This window comes from Vidua macroura, chromosome 11, assembly GCF_024509145.1.
Source record: "Vidua macroura isolate BioBank_ID:100142 chromosome 11, ASM2450914v1, whole genome shotgun sequence".
NCBI classification, from domain to species: Eukaryota; Metazoa; Chordata; class Aves; order Passeriformes; family Viduidae; genus Vidua; species Vidua macroura.
Window position 1 is genome coordinate 13,405,213 of NC_071581.1, and position 11,484 is coordinate 13,416,696.

Below are 11,484 nucleotides of genomic sequence, written 5' to 3' on the forward strand. Positions count from 1 at the left end.
TGGTTCTTAGTACAACCCAGCATCTCTCCCTCCCTTCCCTGCACGAATTGCTTTGCTCAGACTGCTGTATGCAGTTGTGTTTCTATAAACACACAGCCAGAGAGGAGGTTGAAATCTGGCAAAACTGAACATTGGCTTCACTGCACAATTTTCTTGGGTTGGTTTGATTGATAGAGACTTCTCCCAGCCCTATGGGCGTTTGGCTGCATTTCCTAGAGGATTTCTGATAAGACTTCTCCAGCCACTACTTATCTCCTACAGCCAGCCATTTTCCATTCTCACGGCTACTTTTTCTTGTATATTTACTTTCAGCAGACTCTCATGACTTCTACAATGCCAAAATTCCTACAATTTTTTAAAATATCTCTCTCTCTGTATATATGGATGGACTAATGCTAAAGCACCAGCCAGTGCCTTCTCAAGGTGGTTCACACACAGTCAGTTCCCCACCTTCAGCCTAACTCACAGTTAGGCTTTATTCCTACCAACACCCACTTCCTTGAGCTAATCCCATTTTGTGTTTTCCAGATAGGCTGCTTGCCATGCACATGCCTGGGCAAAGGCAAAACTTAAGGTTTCTTGTTGCTCACAGGGGTGTAGGCAAAACTGAAGCCAGAGCCCCACAGGGCAGTATTAGGCAGAAGCACAATTAACACAACACTGCCAAGAAAAGCAAGCCCTGCGGAGGGGCTGTGGTGACATTCACCCAGAAAAAAGAAAAGGAAAAGGCATAATTTAGAAAAGGATTGGGAAAAATTGAGCACAAAACAAAGTGGGAGTCCTTGCTAAGCCACAGATGCAATTCAAAATAGTAGAGGAGATTTAGAAAAGTTTTAAAGCCTGACTGTACCAGAGTAGTACTGAGCAGCTCTGGCAAGTCTTACTCCTGTTGCCTTTTAGAGTCACTCATTTCTGCCCTGCACTTGCAGCTTTTGTGCCTGTGACTATCTCCTGAGCAAGAGAAGCTTTAAACACATTATGAAGGTTCTCAGTACAACAAGACACACCAATAGACCCCACAGAAACCCAGTGGCAAATACCCTTTCCAGTACAAGTCATAGCACAGCACTGGGACTGAGGAGTCCTCACACAAGAGGTTTCTTGGCAGGGACAGGACAGTTACAAGTTGCTCAGATTGTTTCTCCACCACCACATTTTAAGGGGGAAGACTGAAAAACTCCATAACCAGATCAAAAATCCCTTCTAGCCTACTCTCCAGCATATATGGGTAAATCAGTTACTTATTTCAACTGATTTCAGCCAACACAAATTCAAGGGGAACATTTTATCCAGAGCCATAGCTTCCACAAGGCAGAAGATAAAAGTAGGATTGTGTGCTGCCAACACTACCTGGTACAGCTCCATGAGCTCCTGCAGAGCCACATCCACCCACACACCAGGATTTGCTTGTGGGGCACCACACGTGAGGCTCTGGAGCAGAACCGTGTGTGGTGCTCTGCTTGTGCATCACAGGGCTGTGCAGAAATGTTCTCCTTTGGTTCCAATGTATTCAATATGGGCTTGACATCCTGACATTTCATGCTGAAATCAATCTAGACATCCAGAGCAGAGCCTTTGAGAGAAGAGCTCAGCCCAGGGTCATGCAAAGCTGGGACAGTCACATAACTTGCAGATGTAAAATGCAGTGTTGGTTCTATACAACAAAGTACACAGGTATCATTCCTTCACTGCTCACCAGACAGCACTCTGTACGTGCTTAGGCAACTTCAAAAGACTTGGAACCACAGGAGAAATGAAGAACCAAACACAGCTTTTTGGCCAAACACCCTCACCAATGCTACCACTGAAATGCTAACGAAGCTAAAAAGACCCTTTTGGAACACTACAACTTTACAACTTATTACCTGATCTTTATGAATTTGAGACAAATCCCACTGCTAGCAAGGCAAACCAAAAGAGGAAAAAACAAAAAAAAATTCTTCAACAGAACACAGCCTGGCCAAACCAAGGGTATTCCTATTGGCCACCTCATGCAGCTGCTCCTGGGTACCCCAGTACCTCCATGGCCTGGGAAAACTCCTCCTGGGGCACAGCAGGAGCACCAATAATTCAGGTTTGGCCATAACTGTCTCACTCTTCTTTTCCATAAGTCCATATAAAAGTAAAACAACAAAAAGACAAACATTATTCCAGATCCTTACTGATGATCTGAAAGTGAAAACATAATGGTCTTCATGAAACAGTGAGCAACAAAACAAAATGTAGGTCAGATGAACTGAACATTCTTTTTTTAAATGCTTCAGTATTTTATTGTTAATTTGAATTGTTAACCCAAGTTATTGTAAAGCCATACAAGAGTTTTTAAACATCGGTTGTTTTGAAGCAAATTTAAAGTCCCACAAAGCTTTACCCCCTTTAAAAAGAAGAGAAAGTTCATTAAGCAGCACACTAAAGACTTCTATTTTAGGTCAGATTATCTTTTTGGAGAGAACATTCCATGAAATTGTTTCAAGCCAATGCTATTTTAAACCACAAAAACACTTTTCCCTTATTAACCCTAAAAACCTGCTGTTACATGGGAAAGAATAGAAAATATGGAAAATTTTAATCTCTTTTATTAGAAAGGATCCCCCCACTTAGCTGACCAGAAAATTGAATGGATCAGTAATTTAAAAAAAAAAACACTCGCAGCTGTATTAATGCTTCAACACACAGCTCTTAGCATGCTTTGCAAATGCAGCAAAAGCAAACTCTAAGCCATGAATAATTTTTCTTCTATTACCCATCCCCAAGAAACTAGCAGAGGAAAAGAGCCTGAGACTCTTCCTATTCCCAGGATGTTTTACTAAAAAATAAACTTGCTAAGCCAAATTCCCTGTACCATGACTAAAACTTGTTCTCAAAATAAAGAGCATCTTCTTGAATCTATTTTTTCTCTCTTTTTGCAGGAGACCAGCTATGCTAGGTATAGCTAATACTGATTGAAAGAGCTTTCAACCTGAGGGAGGAACAGGAAGTGATCCTGACTGATTTCTTGGATATTGCAAATAGCCAAATGGTCTACTTTATCTGGAGAAACCTTTGAAATAAATACATATCCTTAAAAACCATCCTTCAAAGCAAAGTACTGAAAAGAATAGTGCAGAGCGTGTGAAGGAAGGACAGAAGAATTAGCACACTGACTTAAATATGGCCTCTGGTTTTCTCCAAGAGGAAAAAATCCCTTTCTGTGATCCAGTTTTCACCATAACCATAGAATTGTGACCCAGACTGGCCCTGAAATATTCTACACTGTGGCATTAAAAATACCTTACATTACTTGTTATTTTAGCAACATACAGAGTACTTGGGCTTCCTGCAAACTGAACTCAAGGTAGTGACTTACTCAGACAATCCCATACCAGTGACTTCTGTTGTTTATTTCTTAATTAAAATGTAGATTGAATTTTCAATGCTTTCTTCTACAGAAAAGAAGAAAAAGATAGAAAGATTACAGATAAGAGAATGCAGCATAATTACAAAGAGTGTGGTAACTGCATTTGTCAAGCATTTGAGGATCACTAGATGGAAAGCACTTAATTTTTATAGCAAGTCACAGCATGAAACAATGGACCCTCATTAAATGTAGAAAACATGTTTTCCTAGTCTGTTGTTGTCCCATTATCTCTATTTCAAAACTAATTTAGGTGAAAGCTATTAACTGACATCTTTTCATCAGGATTTTACATCTTTTGGCAGGTAAGGTAAGCAAATATACAAAACATCTTTTTCTTACAAAAACCATAGGTGATTCCTAACTTCATTTTTATGTGTCTACACTTCAGCAACAGTTCTATGATTTACCATGCTGCACCAGAAATCCCAGCTATCCTCATGGTTAGGCAGATAATAAAAATGTTTTTCAACTGTTCCAGCTGCTGAAGAATCCCATTCAGAGGGACACTGGTGAACACACTGTGGGATGGAGCCGCTTCTAGCCTCAGACTGCATCCTTCTGACAGCCAATATTTCGTATAAAAGCCAATATTTAAACTTCTGCTCGCCTCTCTAAATGTCTCCAGGCATTGTCACCCAAGAGGAGCTCTGCTGGATGCACTCACTAGCAAAGGGAGGCGGCTTTGACAGCCCGATTCCAGGATCTGGGTGTTTGTGCCCACTAGATGGTGCAATGGAATAAAAATAAGGGCTGGGGACTCCACTGCTTAATGTCCGCTATCCCGGAAAAATCTGTTCAAGGAGTCTTAGTTCTCATTCTAGCTGATAAGCATGAAAAAATATTATATACCCATGCAGTTTTATGCTTCCAATACTGAGTTATTTTGATAATTCGGTCATTAAAATACATTAAATACTAATATTCCTTCCATCTCATTCACAATAATAATATGAATAATAAAATAATACATGTGAAATGTGTATTTGCTTTGCAAAGTATTTCAGCAAGCATTTTACTGCACTGACAGTTACTACAAGAGGAAAAGGGGATGCTCAGCATCCCTGTCATGAAAGGGGAGGATACATTTCATTTTACTGTTTTCTGACACTGCAATATATGCCTTCCCTATGCATGCACTGGCTGGAAGCACAGGACTTCCATGAGTAACCACCTTAAAGCTGCCCCCCTGAGAACAAGGGAATTGAAAAGGAGTAAAAATCAGCAGGGGATGAACCTCGAGCTCAGATATGGCCCCATCCTGCACAGCGAGCTTGTCTCTCCCCACTCCAGTCTATTGAACTCACTGGTGTCATTTCTCAGACAAAGTACACTCATTAAACAGTCCTGAAATTACACTTTTCTTAATTCTACACAGGTGGTGAAGTCCACCCTGTGGCAGTTCAGTGCTGGCTTTCCAGACGTGGCACCAGAGGGAAACATGCTCTGGCTTTAGGCTCGCTGTCCTCAGCCGGCGGCTTTGCAGGAGCTTGGGAGCCTCCCCAGGCACACCGCAGTGCCACACCACTTCACCTTCCCCAGTCTGATGTCAAATTTCACGTGCAAACCAAAGTAATATCTTTCTGAAATACAGCAGAAAGTTCAGAAATCACAAACTTCTGAAGTCGACAGCTGTAGCTTTTACCTAAAAAGCCCTTCCTCAAGAACAGTCAGAACATGGCTATGAGAAACCTTTGCACCTGTAGCCGCTCAGAGTTTACACTCTGATTAGCTCTAGTTGCACAAATTTCCTTAGAAGCTTCTTTTCAGGTTTTTGCCTCATATCCACAAACTTTGCTGGAAGAATACCTGGCAATTATTACCACATCCTGATTTACTTCTGCTCACCATGCTGCCAGAGCAGGAATTAATAAACTAGGGCAATAATGCTCATTCTCAAAAGGTGACCTGGCTTTGAAGCCTGCTTTCTTCTCGCTGGCTTTATCCCGACTGCCTCATCCAAAATCCCATTTGTCACTAGAGGGCACTTCAAACCAAGCTGTCATTTCGTATTAGCACAGTGTACAAACGCGGAGGGTTACACCAGATTACAGAAAACTTGCTCTGGACCCATGCAAGCATGCACAGCATATCTAATATAACTTTTCTTATGTTAGACAAATATGAGTTAAAACAAAATTTCCTACATTTGGAGAGCAAAACAGAATCCAGACCACATCTTTCTGGCAAGTCTAAACCAAAGCTGTAGGGAGAATAAAGTCCCTTGTTTTGTTTAACATAATTTGCACAAAAAAGCCCCCAAACCTTTACAATCATTGCTGCTTAACAGATTCTGTCTTACTACATTAAGCAGTGCCTTTTTTTACTTTTAACTTCTGAATTTCAGTGATTTAAAAATTGGAATCAAATAAGAAAACATTTTGAAGTAAATCTTTCTGAAAGGAAAGCCTAGGACCAGTCAAGTGCTACTAGTCTGTTCATGTTAGGTAACCAATACCCTGATTTACCACAAGCTACTCACCAAAAACTGCCTTACTTCTTGACAACTCTAGGTCAACCAGTTTGGCCCCATGTATTCAATGTCACATTTGCCAAACCCTTTAAAAGCTTGGAGTACAACTGCATGAATGCCCCACCCAAGGTGTGTCCCAGCCAAAAACTAAGACTCGAGGAAAGCAAAGATAACTTTCAAAGTCAAACTAACATTTCACCTCCTGTCACTACATAAACAAGCAGTTAATTAATAAATTTGATTGGCGCTATGGGAATATTTGTTTCCTAAAACCACCTATATCCTACGGCTGTGCGATTACATAAATCTTTGGTTTAGTTGCGGCTTTCAAGGCAATTAAAACTTCAGTATTTGCAAAAATTTTAAAGCATGCATTGTAATAGATGAAGACCTGGAAACAAGTTACAAAAAATATACCCTAGGTTCTTTTAGGATATTCCAATTGACTGTTCAGTATCGAACTTACAGAACCTATGCTTCCTAATACCACTAGGCTACACTCAGGAGCAGATTTATATTAAAATTACCTTTACAAAACCTGCTGCTGCCTACACACCCATCATCAAATTCAAAGCCAGTTCGATTCTATGCTCTCTGATAGTGCCCCTTTAAGAGCTGCCTGATCAAAAGCAGGAATCCCAGGCAAGGAGACAGAAGCCTGCTGCTCTGATAAGGCTTCAGATAGCTACATTTTGCAGTAGAAAACCTAATTCCACTTCCAAATTAAATGATTTTAACCAAAAGTTTAAAAAAAATCACCGAAATCAATTTTAAAAAATAATTAAAATATTCCACTTGGGGGAGGACGTGAAATATTTTCAGGATAATATCAAATAAATAAAATGCAATTTTGTGCAAAAGATAGCCAGTTTGCAAATTGAAGGCTGCTGAAAAGGGACAACTCGAGCTGCAGCTGGAGGTGAGTGCTCTCCCACCAGTGATGAAGTTCAGCACTGGAAGTGATCTGAGGGGCTGCAGTGGCTGCCAGGACTAATATGTGCACAAAGGGTGTGGCCTCAGCTTCATCACACACAACTGGCACTGAAGACACTGAAACAGCTCTGCACAGTCCTTCAGAGACTGGGCCAGCCTTGCAGAAATCTCTACAACAGTAAAGATACTTCAGGCCAACAAAAACATCATTGTACACATTTAAAACTCCAGAACACATTGGCTGCTTGGCCAAAGGCCATGAGCCAGTTGTTAAGAATGGAGGAAACTGTAGTTTAATAAAATACCCAATTCAATTCTACAAAGTCAGTTGCAAATAACAGGATTTGGACCTTCACTTGTCTTCATGAACAGACATTTAGTGAAGGTTTTTGGGGAGTGCCTGTTCTTCCCCTTATTTTCTTTATTTCTGCAAATACATACCCATGGTATTTCCAATTCCATCCTATGACCTCAAGCAGTGCAGTGACAGTTAACTATTGCACATTTTCAAATCACAGATAGGGTGATTGCAAAATTACCTGGTTTTGGTTTTCTATAACACAGAAGAAAAGCATGTGCTTCTGAGGAGCTAGCTACTTAAAATATGTATTAGCTACCTCCCAAGCTGCAAATTCAATTCTGAGTGAGAAGAGAGGTCCCATGCAGCTCACTGAACAGATTTGTGCTTTAAGCTGCACCTAAAGGCACAGGCTTGTCTAAGCAGACACTCAAGTGAGTCTCATTCCTAGGATATCTGCAGCACTGGACATATGTTCCCATATAACAGCAATAGTTTTGATGAAGAGTGAGAGAGAAATTCTGAAATCAACCTGAAAAAACCCCTAAGATTATTACCATCACATGCTTATCCTTATCCTGCCATGGACTGGTTTTACAACAACCAAATTTCTTAATTTTTCATAAATTCAGGAAAATATTGCATTGAACACTACATAAAGAACTCAAAGCATCCATCAAAAATGGCCAAGTATCACTAACGTGGTGGTCACTGAGATACCTAAGTGCATAGTCAAAATTCCTGTAATAAATCTGTAAATACAACACCTTGCACTTCCTACTATTAAATTCTTATCCATTTCTAATATTTCCAGGTTTCTGCTTATCAACAGAGTGAGGAATTTTCTTGTCCCATCATAAGAGGAGACTCACTGCAGCTTTTCCTGAACAACACATTACATTCAAATCTTTCAGGTTTTACATTTCTAATAATACTTTTAAAAAAACCCTCAAACAAACCTAGGCAGATTCTCGAGGAACCCTAACTGTGATTCTACCACACACATTGATCACAGATCACTGTGCTTTTCCTGAAAAATCTTTAGATCACACTCGAATCTCTCTTCGGTTCAAAGCAAGTGGTCTTTGAAGCTAACCATTTCTTATCTCAACAAAAAGCAGAGATGAAAAACCTAAAATTTTGATCCAAATTTGAACCAGACCTTATTTGCAGTTCAACACTGTCGAGCAAATTACTGCCCTCAATTTCTGTTCCTGTATGTCGCTAATTCTATGAGAAACAGTATCAGGACAGACTACAGAAAATTCCCAAGTTATTCTGGAAGATCAAAGATATTGATGTCTTCATCAAATCCTTTCAAAGAGGAATCCCAAATGTTTGTTCTCATACCTTTATATCAGATATTCACCTGTCATTAGAGAAAAAATCCCAGTAGATGAACACCTTGCAAAAGATGACTCCTTTAAGCAAAGCCAAACCCTAATCCACTCCATGAGTGGCTTTGCAGATACATTTGTGATCTCATCATGGCTATTTAAGCTGAACCTTCAAATTACCAAGTCCTTAAATTTCGGAAGGAAATCAAGGAACAATAAAAATTGATTTAGTCATATAAATACTGGAAGTAATAAAGGCTTCATGAGATGTTTGACCTTCTGATAAACTATGCTGCTAAATGATTCCTAGTTCAGAGCAGTGATAGTGGTTTGGTAACTAAGAGATTACTTCCATAATGTTTCCATGGGTAAAATATTTCACTCACTGCTGTGCAAAGTCAAACTTTTGGGAGAGGAGTCAATAGACTTAAAGGGATCAGTCCCACACATGTTCTTTCAAGCCTGCATCTATCCAAAGGATGCAGCGATTCCTCTGATGTGACTCAAGTATACTAACTGATGAATCCAGCTGACTTTACTCCTTTAAAATTGAACTTAAAATCCCTATGGCTACTAGATTTTTTACAATACTCCTCTCTTATGCATAGTGGTAAAGTTTAGAGGAGCTTGCAAGACTGGTTCTATTATCTATTAGAGGCCCTGCATCATCTTCTTAACAACATCAAAAAGAAAAATGTTGGAATTTTCTTCAGAGAGGGAAGGGGTTAGTATAAGAAAAAGAGAATAAAACAGAAAGGAAAAGAAACACTATCAAATACAAGTAAAGAAGCAACAGGAAAGGAGAAATTGGGAGTTCTATAATACCTGCCCAGAAGAAATAGAGCATAGGACTTAAGGGTTTCTTTTCTTCATATTTACAGGAGCAGCAGTTAGTATTTCACAGGAGGTCCAGAGCATTCCTTTAATGTATAAAGCAGCCCTTCCAAAAGAGAAGAGTTTTAGAACAAAATGCAGTCCTGCTATTGAACTATAGGAACTATAACATTGGAACAAAATGTGTGACCTCTCAAATGAGCTGGACCCAAGCTAGTTCTCCCATGCCCACAAACCCTTTCATAATCCTGCTGTGGAACACAACTACTAGACATGTACATAGTGCAACCTCCAGTTAGGATGAATTTCTGGAGAGAAAATCCCCCACTAGCCAGAAGAAGCAAGATTGAAGCCAAACTTCTTTGTTCCCAAATTATTTTGTAATCTATCTATTTCAACATTTTCTGCACATAGCTCCATGCTGCCACATTCTCCAGCTGTATTTGAGAGCCAAACTCTAGTGCATTTCAACAAGGACTCTGAAAAGAAAGTGTATTTATCCCCAATAGAAGCAGCAGAACCATCCTTAAAAATATCCCTTAAATATTTCAAAATATTTTATTCTCTTCTCTAGGTGAATAAAATAAAACTAGAGGCAATAGGATCTTCAACCTCTTCAAACTTCTTCTAGAACTTGACCAGATCTGCCAGTTTGATACTTATTTGAGAGTTTGTTAAATACTTTGAAATGCATCATTAGTGAAAGCCCTAGAGGATGTGCAAAGAAGAAAATTAGTTAATAGAGGAAAAAATGAAACCTGCACAGTTAACCTTCAATCAAGCTGAAAAAACTCAGCTTCATGATGTCAATTGAGGGATTATAGCATTGACATGTGCACACATCAAATTTTATTCCCAAAGTTGAATGACTAATATTGAATTTTACCAGTGTTTTTACCAGTGTGAAGACAAAGTTATGCTATGCTTTGATGTCTCTCTTTGTTATAATAAATTCCCTGAATTCATTTAGATGACCTTGATTTCTTTCATCATAAAAAAAAGGGCAAAGTTGCAGCCTTCCCTTGTCTTTTAGCCCTGGCACATCACAGTTTAACATGATGTCATTTCAGTTGAGAAATCTCGGAATACCAAAAAAAATCTCATTTACTAATTCAAGGGTACCCTGACCAGTCACTTTTTTATAGTAGGATTCAATTAGACAATGATCCACAGGAAGACCAACTTAAGAAATATTTTACAGCAGAGTTTTCTTCCCTCTTGAAAATGCTTCTCCCATGTGGACCCACAATTTTGAGAATTGGCAGGAAGCCATCTCCTTCCTTTTCCCTTCCCCTCAGGATAAAGCTGACTTGTCAAGCTCTAATGAAGCCTTCAGCACAGGTAATTAAGAATAAAGGAAGAGCCTGACAAAGAGAGGAAGGGGAGCTCAGCATTGACATCCTCCCTGCGCGTGGGATCAGCAAGCAGAGATGTTTGCCACAGCAGGATAAACACACCAAGAGCTCCACCAGACCTGTTAAGGGTTATGAGCTTGGCCATGTGGAGCCAACTCAATGTGAAGGAACATCTCCTCGTGGCACTTCTGCCCAAATGCACGAGTGTGGCAATGCTCCTTGACTGTCACTGAGCTTTAAATGTCCCTCTCTCCCCCTCCTCACAGATGGATCCTCCAGAGCCACATGTCCATACAGAACCTCACAGGGAGCTCACAGTGCCATTGACATGGCACATGGGGGATTTTGCTTGGCTGTTTTTTAACTCATTTGAAGAATGAGACATTCACACTGCAAATCCTGATCCTGGTAAGAAGTGAAATCCCATAGACTTGCATGTCCTAAAGAAGTTTAAGTACTCTTTTACATCATACCATGATACCTGACCACCCTCATACTTGAGATCAAAAGCCTTCCCAAAACCCTGCTGTTTTTCTAGTTAGGCTGTTCACAGTAATTGATGAAGCCTGAAGATAAGAGTAGGAGAGAGAGCAGGCTACTCATAGAAGGGTTTCCCTGCCATTTTTGGTGCTGGGATTGTGCCCACCAGCAGGGCCCATTCCATCCTGCTGCCCTCCCAGCTGTAGATGCACCAGTGCCACTGTCTCAGTGAGTCCAAGTCTTACAGCCACTTACTAATCACAGAAATTATCAACCACCACTTAAAATGCCATGTCCAAACCAGCACTTAGTTCAAGATCCATGAACACTTCCACTGTCTGTATCCAGATGACAATCTGAAAACTAGGAGAGCTGCTCAT